The sequence below is a fragment of the Acanthopagrus latus genome, chromosome 18, assembly GCF_904848185.1.
Source record: "Acanthopagrus latus isolate v.2019 chromosome 18, fAcaLat1.1, whole genome shotgun sequence".
NCBI classification, from domain to species: Eukaryota; Metazoa; Chordata; class Actinopteri; order Spariformes; family Sparidae; genus Acanthopagrus; species Acanthopagrus latus.
Window position 1 is genome coordinate 2,792,188 of NC_051056.1, and position 10,706 is coordinate 2,802,893.

Consider the following 10,706-nt stretch of genomic DNA (forward strand, 5'->3'; position numbering starts at 1 on the left):
GCTACCTCCAATTCCATCTCACAATCCTCCTTCTCCAGAAACTCACCATTAGCCCGCCCCACAAACTGGTCTGCAGCTTCTTTAACGCGACTGAAGTCTTGCACACACTTTTTCAGCCCATCTTCTCTTCCCATTATCAATTACCAGAATTGTCTCATATTTTAGGAGATTGTTTGTCCTTGGCTCTAGTAGTAGGCTTCATGGTTTTGTTTAGTTGAACTGCTATTAGAGTCAAGACTAGATCTACATACATGGCACTTCCCAAACACCCGAACATCTTGTCAGAGCAGCATCTTTTGCCCAGCACCATGTCTGTCCTATTGGAGAGAGTGTACTGTGCTGCTTCTCTGTGTTGGTTTCTTCCCACTTCATGCGTTTGTAAGAATCCCTTATGAAAACAGCAATGCCTTTTAGGAGAGTGAAAAGCGATGCACTCTGAATAACATAGCCTGTTGTTTCCGCTAAAACCAGGTTAGGACATGTGCATAGCACAAGATGTGGATTTGGTTGGGGGCCTCCTGTGATAGAAGGGCAGAGAAGCCTTTGTAACTGCTCTGCATATTGGCAGCCCCATCTGTGGTACTCCCTACACAACATGACACATCAAGATTAAGTCTTGTGAGTGTGTCTTTCAGGAAGAAGGAAGGAGCGATAAAAATGGACATTTCTCGCGAAAATGTCCGCAAGCAGGAAGTGTTTGCAAGCAAAAAAAAAAACATGTTTCTATTGGTGGAAAAAGGCACCACACCAAACAATCACAAAATGATGTGGCAAATCACATGATTTGGTTGCTGAGGAGCAGGGGGAAGTTGTGGGAGGGACGGCGGCGGAAGAGTGACAGCAACAGTGACGGTGACAGCGATAGAGATAGCAACATTTGAGAGTGCAGAGATTTGTGACATTTAGCGTGTTTGGAGTGTATAGTTAGTGTGTTATATAGCGTTTAGTGTAGTGTGTTTAGTGTGTAGTGTTGTCATTTTTTTTTGTTTTGTGAGTCAAAACAATGAGGAGACTGCTGAATGTTGAGGAGGCAGGACAGCTAAGGCAGACCTGAGCCTGAGGCATTGCCTGCATTTAAATGTAAATAGTTCTATATATCTTTGTTCATTTCAAATATGTATGCACAATCTTAGCGAACAACAATTTGTATTTACGTTCTAAGTAATAAAATTGGTTCGTTAAACATATCTGTGGTTTTCACAGTCAAAAAACTTGTTCCTACTCGGATTTTATGTTTTCTTTTCTTTTTTTGTGATTTTAGGTCCATTGTGTCAATACAATATGTCAAAATGAAAATTAAAAATAAACAAATAAAAAAAAACACTGTAAAATCACACATGTGAGGTTGTGCTGAAAAAAAGGACACCAAACAAGGCAAGGTAAATAGTTTTTAAGGTAAAATATAATGATATAATCAAAAGTAGTCAAAAACAGCCAATCGTTATTAATCAAAATTATCAAAGTTATTAAACAAAATGCTCGCAGCGATAAACCTCTGTGTCCCTCTGTGGCAGTGAAGCGCCATCCATCGGCAACACTCTCAGTGGCAACCTGGCAAAGCGCAGGCCTCCTCTCGACATGACCGGGCTAGCTCCTGCTAGCTAGCTTAGCCCAACTTGCTTCATGTCAAATAAAACAAAAGCACTTTGACTGCGATGGAGAGTCCAACTCACACACACACATCACATCGTCCAACAACAGTCACAGTCTGTTATGGGGGTCTACCCGGAAGTGTAAAACTCTTAAAGGTCATGAACTCTCACACATAGTAAGAGTTACTTTTCAACTTATTTTAAAACATTCAGAACCCATTAAATTACATTTTAAAGTCACACATTTTAAACAGAATAAATAAATATACAATTTTGTATATCTTTTTTACTTAATGTTGGTCATTGCTAATGACATACGCAGTAATTAATCTAGCATACTTTCTTTAATAAATCAATACAAGCTAAAACATAGGAGTCTATAATTAGGCTATACTGAGCCTGATTTATTTATACCAGAGATGTTCTTAAAATGAAGTTAATACCTTTTAGAAAAATGTCACTTGGGGTGAAACTCCCCCTGTTACCTTGATTTGCATTTGTATTAGCTCACAGCATCTACATTTACATGTTAAAGCCTCCCCTAGAATTAGGGGGAGGGGGGTCATGGAGGGACAACTGCCAAGCAAGGCCCACATCAATTTCCGGCAATTCACAACAGTTTTCGCTGTTGCCTAAAAATTGCAGTGTGTAGCCGTAAACCTGAACTTCCACAACAATCTACAGTGCCACTTACTGACGAAAATCCAACTTTTCATGCAGTCTATGTGCACTGATTATGGTTTTTACGGGCCTGGATTTTGGCGCTGAAATGAGGCTCATCCAATCTTCCCCCACACATCATGCACAGTAGAGTCCTCTATTGTACAAAGGCAAATCAGGTGAACAATTTTGGCAATTTCAATTTAGGGGAAAACCACCTAACCACCTAAACCATACAATTTCAAAAATAGTATGTCCTCTAGATGTGATTAAACATGCACTGCCAAAATCTAATCAAGCAATAAAAAGCTACAACTCATTGGATTGTAAATATGATGTTGACCACATTCTCTGTATTGCATTGGATAGACATTACAAGGCTACATTACAACAGAGTGACTAAATCGCAAAAGAAGTCATCAGATCATTCTGTGCAATGCAGTCAACCAAATCAGGGTAAAACAGTCTCACTCACCAGGTTAAACCACAACTGACATCCACACAAAGACCTGAATTTGGATAGAACAAGTTAAATGCATTCATGCATAAACTAGTTAGTTTATCAACCAGAAGCTTCTTTCAGGTGAAAGGGGCTTGTCTGACGAGCCAGCTCTGGTATGTTCTTGTGTCTGGTTTTTGGTTTCTTGTATTGGATTTACATCTTTGTATCATGTCTTGTGTTATGTTTTGCTTTCTCCATGTCTTGTGTCTCATGTCTTGATTTTTCCATGCCCTCATGTGTCCTTTAAGTTTCTCCTATGTTCTCCCCTCTGGCTCCCTCTGTCTGTTGTCTTGTTCCCTCCTGGTCTGTTCCTCTGTGCTCCTCCCCCTCATTATCACACCTGGCTTCCTTCCTCCTCTCTCCTCACCTGTTCCTCGTCATGTCATTAGTGTCTGTGTATTTAGTCTCTGTGTTCCCCTCAGTCCTTGTCTAATCATTGTTTTCTGTTTGCGCCATGCTCCTGTCCCGTTTGGTATGTTTTTGGTTTTGAGTTTTCCATGTTTTGAGTTGAACTTTGTTTTTTGATTTGTACTTTGTCTTGCTGTTTTCTTTTGCTACTTTGTCTTGTTCTTGTTTGCTACTTTGTCTTTTGCCCTGTTTTGTCTGCTTTTGGTTTTTGTAACGGCTTTCATTAAAGCTCGCCTTTTGTTCTCCTGATTTTGCCTCCGGTGTAACTGCATTTGGGTCCACCTTTCCCTTCCATAGTTTTCCCCTTTTTACCCCGACCTGACAAGTGCATGTCCCACACAAGAAAAGCGCAGATTAGACAAACGAAAACACCATCTCCAATTAACCTAATCCAAATCCAATCACCCTCGGACAAAAGCACGAAGGTGGACTCTGGTTTCAGGCCATTCATTTCGGACAGTTTGTGCTCTCTTGTTGGCGATGAAAAACCGCGTACAAATCGCTATCCTGCTGGATAACCGGCGCTATGCAGTCGCACATTCATGGAAGCATCTTTCCTTTCTCTATGCAGTCTTACTGTGGGTCAGATGTGTTGCCAATGGGGGGTGAAAGTGAGTGTTATTCAGGCACCCTTGCACTTTGTTCACTTAGATTCACAATTGGTTTCAGGGGAATTTCAGATTGCTGAGCTAAAAATACAGGGCAAGACTTGTTTCCCATGTGTGCCATAACCTGTGCTCAGGCACATACATTTGGAGACTTGATGGATCTGAGTGACTCTTTCATGAGTTCCTCTGACCAACCAAGCTCACCTCATAAGTGTGAAATAAGTGCACCTGTTACAGAGCTCCAGCCTATGACGAAACCCTCACATTACCTGTAGACAAAGAACAGCTGATTAAAGCACAAGAAACTGACACTACTTTGTCCCCTTGTTTTTCACTTGTAAATCCAGCTGCATGTGAAAAGTCTGTGTACTACCTGGTTGATGATGGTGTGTCAATGCGCCACTGGTCTGCTGACTCTGGTTTTACACACCAATCTTTGTGCCAAACTGTAGTGCCACAGCCATTCCGTTCTCAGGCCTTGAGTCTAGCTCATGACCAGAATATGTCCAGCCATTTAGGTGTTAAGAAACATTTCATCGTGTCTTCCAAAAGTCCCTTGGTTTTAGTTCAGCCGACCTAGTTTTTGGGCACACTGCGTGTGGTCCGTTACGTCTGCTCAGCTGCTCTAATCGTCTCTTGGATAAAGTGAACTCCAGAGAAAACATTGTGGACTATGTGAGTTCATTTCAAGAGTGACTGCACCATGTGTGTAATTTGTTCTGTGCCGCCCTCTCAGCTGCCCAAAACAAAAAAGTGTGTTTTGATAAAAAAAAAATCTATCGCACAGGCATTCCAGTCAGGTGACAGTGTGTTGGTTTTGCTGTCCATCAGTGATTCTGCTCTGCAAGTCAAATTTGCAGAGCTGTATCTGGTTGACAACTCAGTGAGATGGAGTATGTAATCCAAACACCTGACCACGGAAAGAGAACTCCCGTAGGCCACGTCAGCGTGCTGAAACAGTATGTTGGTCGTGAGGATTGTGCTGACCCATCTCCTGTTGTTGTGCCTGTAGTCTCCATGTCTGTCATACAGCCCCCAACACAATGCTGCGGATGATGGGCTGAAGATTTTGAGTGATTTAGATGTCTACCTTGAACATCTATCCGACTCTGCCAGGTCCGATATTTGTGGTCTCATCCAAGAATTTCCAAATCTCTCTGGTGACATTCCCACCCAAACTACTGTAATCAAACATTGTATTGAGGTGGAAAATCACAAACCTCTTAAACAGCGTGCTTATTGTGTCCATCCAATAAAATGTGCCATGATGCAAAAAGAAGTACAATACCTTCTTGATCACGGTTTCGCCGTCCCAAGCAGTAGCTCTTGGAGCTCCCCTTCGATACTTGTCCCAAAGTCCGACCAGACCCCATGATTCTGCAATGATTACTGTAAGGTTAATGACGTAACCAAGCCAGCCTCCTTCCCGTTACCGCTCATGGATGACATCACTGATTGTGTCGGATCTGCCAAGTATGTGACAAAGTTAGACCTCCTGAAAGGGTACTGGAACTATGTGATGGCAGGGTACTACAGGGCCTTCTGTAAAAAATTCTCTGAGGCTCTCCGCTCAAGAGCTTGGCAAGCCCAAAAACCTAGTTCAAGTGGTCAGAGAAATGTCATGAGGCATTCGAGGCCGCCAAAGCTCTCCGCTGCAGCACTCCGGTGCTGGCTGCTCTGAACTTTGTGTGTCCCTTTAAGCTTGAGGTAGACACGAGCACTTTAGGTGTGGGCGCGGTGCCCCTACAAGCGGATGAGTGTTGTGTTGATTACTTGATTTGTTAGTTTTCACAGATGTTCAAAAAACATCAGCTACACTATCGCACCATTGAGACAGAACCCTTAGCCCTTCTCTTGGCACTACAGCACTTTGAGGTGTACCTCGGGTTCAGCTCGGTGCCTGCAGTCATGTTCTCCGACCACAGCCCCCTAGTGTTTTTGAACCAGATGCAGAACAGTAATCAGCGTTTGATATGCTGGTTGTTATTAGTGCAGGATTTCAACATTGAGATCCATAATAAAAAAATGGGTTGGACAATGTCATGGCTGATGCTCTGTCACATGCTCACAGAATCAAATATTTATTAGGGGATAAAAATTTGATTTTCAGGTTGGGAGGTGTTATGACCCTGGGTCATTATGTTGTCTATATGTAATGCTGTTCTGTCCCTCCTCCTCCTAGTGTGTGAGCAGTGTGTGTGTGATTGATAGCAGGTTGGACCTGCTGACTGGCTTGAGTAGCCTGAATGCTGCTCAGGACTGACCAGAGTGAAATTGAAAGTGAAAATTAATAGCTACCTTAAATAGAATTTCCAGGTGACACTGGCCTTCTTGGGAGTAGGAAAAATGGGGAGAAGCACACCGTGTTATTTCTCTGGATCCCCTAGACTAAGGGCGTAACAAGGAGTGAAAAAAAATATTTCGAGAAAAATATTTTTACTCCTTATTTTGAACCCCCCTTTCTGTTTCACACACAGATGTTTTTAATTAGAAAAACTCAATGTGTCTGAAATTGTTGTGCATGAAAATCAGGTTTTCTCCTCATTTATTCCCACTCCATTTAACACATACACACACACACACACCACAATATGTTGAGAAAAGGTTTTTCTGTGTGAAACAAAGTGATGAATATTTTTCATCATAAAAAAAAAAAAAAAAAAAAAAAATCTTGTGTGAAGCTGAGTCAAGGAAAAAAGAGATGAAAAAATATTGTTTGAGCTATTTATTTTGTCTACACGTGTACTATTTTTTTTTCTTCTGATTCTTGAAAAAAGGAGTGAATAAAAAAATAGGAAGTGGTTTGTATCACGTGGCATTTTTCTGAGGACAAATACTTTTTAAATGTGAAAAGAGGTTTTTTTTTTTTTTTGTTTGTTTGTTTGTTTGTTTGTTTTTTTACAGGTTTCACATCTGAAGAAAAAACTTTAGAGATGGGCGAAGAAAAAGAAGAAGAAACCATTCATTTTAAAAACCTAGAAAGGGTTTGTTTGTTTTTCTTTTTTTCTTCTGAAATCAATATGAAAGCAAAACATTTCTCATGAGAAAAATAATGTGTGAAAACTGAGTGGATAAATCTTTGGAGGAAAACAGTTGAGTGTAAAGTGTTTGTGCTTTTCAGGAGAAAAAAAAAAGATGTGAAAGTTAGTAAAATTTTTTCCAGGGAGACAGAAAAATACATTTTCACAAGGGGAAAAAAGTAGGGTTTCTAAGATTTTTATTTATTTATTTATTTATTTGTGACGACAAAATTGTGAACAAATGTATGTTTTACATGTGTGAACAAATGTTGGGTTTTTTTTCCCCCTCCTGATTGTTTTTGACATGTTTCCACAGATGGAAGAAAATAAATAAATAAATAAATGTATGGAACTTTGAAATTACGTAACTTTTCCCCACCAGTTGTCAAGTGATACACATAGGAGGGGAAACAATTTAGACCAGGTTTGGCAGATGGATCATCAGAAATAAAAGTGCTCTTTGTGTGCCGATCTGCACATGTCCAATAATGCGATTAGTTGATATTACCCCTGGTTGGTCTGTGATAAAACACACGACTGGCTTCCGTAGGGAAGTACTTTTCTAATAAAGTTGTGTCAAGAGGTTTGTCTTTCTCTTGAGTTTGTTCTCATGATTTTTGTGTGTAGTTTGTTGTGGTCATGTGGTTTGTCTTCTCTCTCATGACGTCCCTGACTCGTCAGTGGGAAAGGATTCAATCAGTGATTTTTACCTGCATCTTACAAACATGCTTTTACACTTTTTTTACACAATTTTGGTGTACAAAAGCTTTGATCATTGACATTAACTGCTAACCATTAGCATGCTAACAGTGCCACTGCATTGACGTTATGTTTAAGGACAGCCCATCATGCTGCTAGTGTGCTGCAGTTTTTCTGTAGGTCTGTTTGGTATGTTGGATCAGCCAGAGATGTGTACAGCTGACTGTACAACTCTCTTCCTTTGGCATGAAAAACTGCTGTGAACCATTGCCTTCCTCATGTTACCTGAACTGGTCCTGCTGGTCGTCACATCTGTGACAGCTGTATCCTTTCTGCTGACAGAACTTTAGTCTGATAAGTGAAGTGGTAAAGTGGAAAAAGCTAAACAGCAGCAACCATGGCCACACGTCGGTAATCATGAATTGTGTCAGTAACCATGAAAATGTGTTGGTAACCTTTGAAATGTGTCGTAACCATGAAAATGCATTGGTAACCTTGGAGACGTTTCATAACCATGAAAATGCATTGGTAACCATGTAAACGTGCCATAACCATGGAAAGGTGTCAGCAACCATGGAACCAAGTCAGTGTCCATGGAAAAGTGTCGTAACCATGGATATGTGTTGGTAATAATTGAAATGCATTGTTACCATGGAAACATGTCAGTAACCATGGAAACACATGGTTACCATGGAAACAAATGGTAAGCATGGATACGCGTTGTCAACAATGAAAATGTGCCGTAACCATAGATATGTGTTGGCAATGATTGAAAAGCACTGTTACCATGGTAACATGTCAGTAACCATGGAAAAACATGGTAACTATGGAAACACATGGTAACCATGGATATACGTCATCATCAATTGAAATGTGTCGTAACCATGAAAACGCGTTGGAACCATGGAAACATCTTGTAACCATGGAAATGTGTCAGTGCATTGTAACCATGGAGGCCTGTCATTGCCATGGAAACATGTCAGTAACCATGGAAATGCATTGGTAACCAGGGAAACACGTCCGACCCCACTGAATGTGTTGGATACCATGGAAACTCGTCTGTAACTATGAAACATGTCAGTAACCAAAGAGATGTTTTGGTAACCTTGGAAATGTGTCGTAACCATGATAATGCATTGGTAACCTTGGAAACGTGTCATAACCATGAAAATGCATTGGTAACCATGTAAACGTGCCATAACCATGGAAAAGTGTCGTAACCATGGATATGCGTTGGTAATAACTGAAATGCATTGTTACCATTGAAACATGTCAGTAACCATGGAAACACATGGTAACTATGGAAACACATGGTAACCATGGATATGCGTCGTCGACAATCAAAATTTGTTGTAACCATGGAAACATGCTGTAACCATGGAAATGTGTCAGTGACCATGGACATGTGTTGGTAATTATTGAAATGCATTGTAACCATGGAGGCCTGTCATTGCCAACTGTAACTATGGAAACATGTCAGTAACCACAGAGACGTGTTGGTAACCTTGGAAATGTGTCGTAACCATGAAAATGTGTTGACAACCATGGAAATGTGTTTGGAACCATGGAATTGTTTCAGTAACCATGGAAACACATTGTAACCATGGATATGGGTCATCCACCATGGCAACAAGTCAGTAACCATGGAAACATGTCAGTGAACATGGAAATGTGCCATAACCATGGAAATATGTCAATAACCTTGAAAACGTGTCGTAAGCATGAATATGCATAGGTAATAATTGAAATGCATTATAACCATGGAGACATGTTATTACCAAGGAAACATGTCAGTAAACATGGAAACACATGATAACCATGAAAACGCATTGGTAACCATGGAAACACGTTCGTCCCCATGAAAATGTGTTGATAAGCAAAGAAACGTGTCATCATCATGGATATACATTTGTAATAATTGAAATGCATTGTAACCACGGAGGCATGTTGTCACCATGGAAAAATGTCAGTAACCACAGAAAAGTGTCGGTAACCATGGAAATGTATTGAAACCATGGATATGCATTGGTAATCATGAAGACACTTCATAACCATGAAGAGGTGTCAGTAAGCATGGGAACATGTCATAACCATGGATATGCGGTGGCAATAATTGAAATGCATCACAACCATGGAAACATGTTGTCACCATGGAGAAATGTCGGTAACCATGGATACACACCTTTAACCATTGAAACCCCATTGGTAACCATGGAAATGTGCTGTAACCATGGATATGTGTCAGTAATCATGAAAACGCTTTGTAGACATGAAGAGCTGTCAATAACCATGGAAAAGTGTTGTAACCATGGATTTGCATTGGAACTAATCTAAATGCATTGTAACCATGGAAACATATCAGTAAACATGGAAACACGTGGTAACCATGGGTATGCGCCGTTAACCATGGAAACATGTCAGTAACCATGGAAACGTGTCAGTGACCATAAAAAGGCATCGCAAGCATGGTTATGGATTGGTAATAACTGATATGCTTTGTAATTATGGAAACATGTCAGTAAACATGGAAACACATGATAACCACAGATACGATGGAAATGTGTCGTAACCATGAAAATGTGTAGGTAACCATGGAAAAGTCTCAGTAACCGTGGAAACTTGTCAGTGACCATGGAAACATGTCATGACCATGGCTATGTGGTGTTAATAATTGAAATCCTTCATAATTATGGAGACATGTCATTACCATGGAAACGTGTCAGTAACCATAGAAGCGCATCATTAGCCATGGAAACATGTCCGTCCCCATGAAATATGTTGGTAACCATGGAAACTTGTCTGTAACCATAGACACACGTCGGTAACCATGGACATATGTCTGTAATCATGGAGACACGTCGTTAACTATTGAAACCTGTCATAACCATGAAACCATGTTGGTAACCAGGGAAACGTGTCATAAGCATGGACATGTGTTGGTAATAACTGAAATGCATTGTAACCATGGGGACATTTCTTTATGATGGAGTCATGTTAGTAACTATGGAAACATGTCAGTCCCCATTAAAAGTGTCAGTAACCATGGAAACTTGTCTGTAACCATGGACATACATCGGTAACTATGGATGGAAGTTGATAACCATGAAGGTGACTGAGTTGATGTCTGAACCGATAGGATGCAAGACAAATCTGAGAAAATGTGATGCTAGCTGAAGCCACATGGTTGACAACCTGTGAACTGGAGAGACAAACAAAG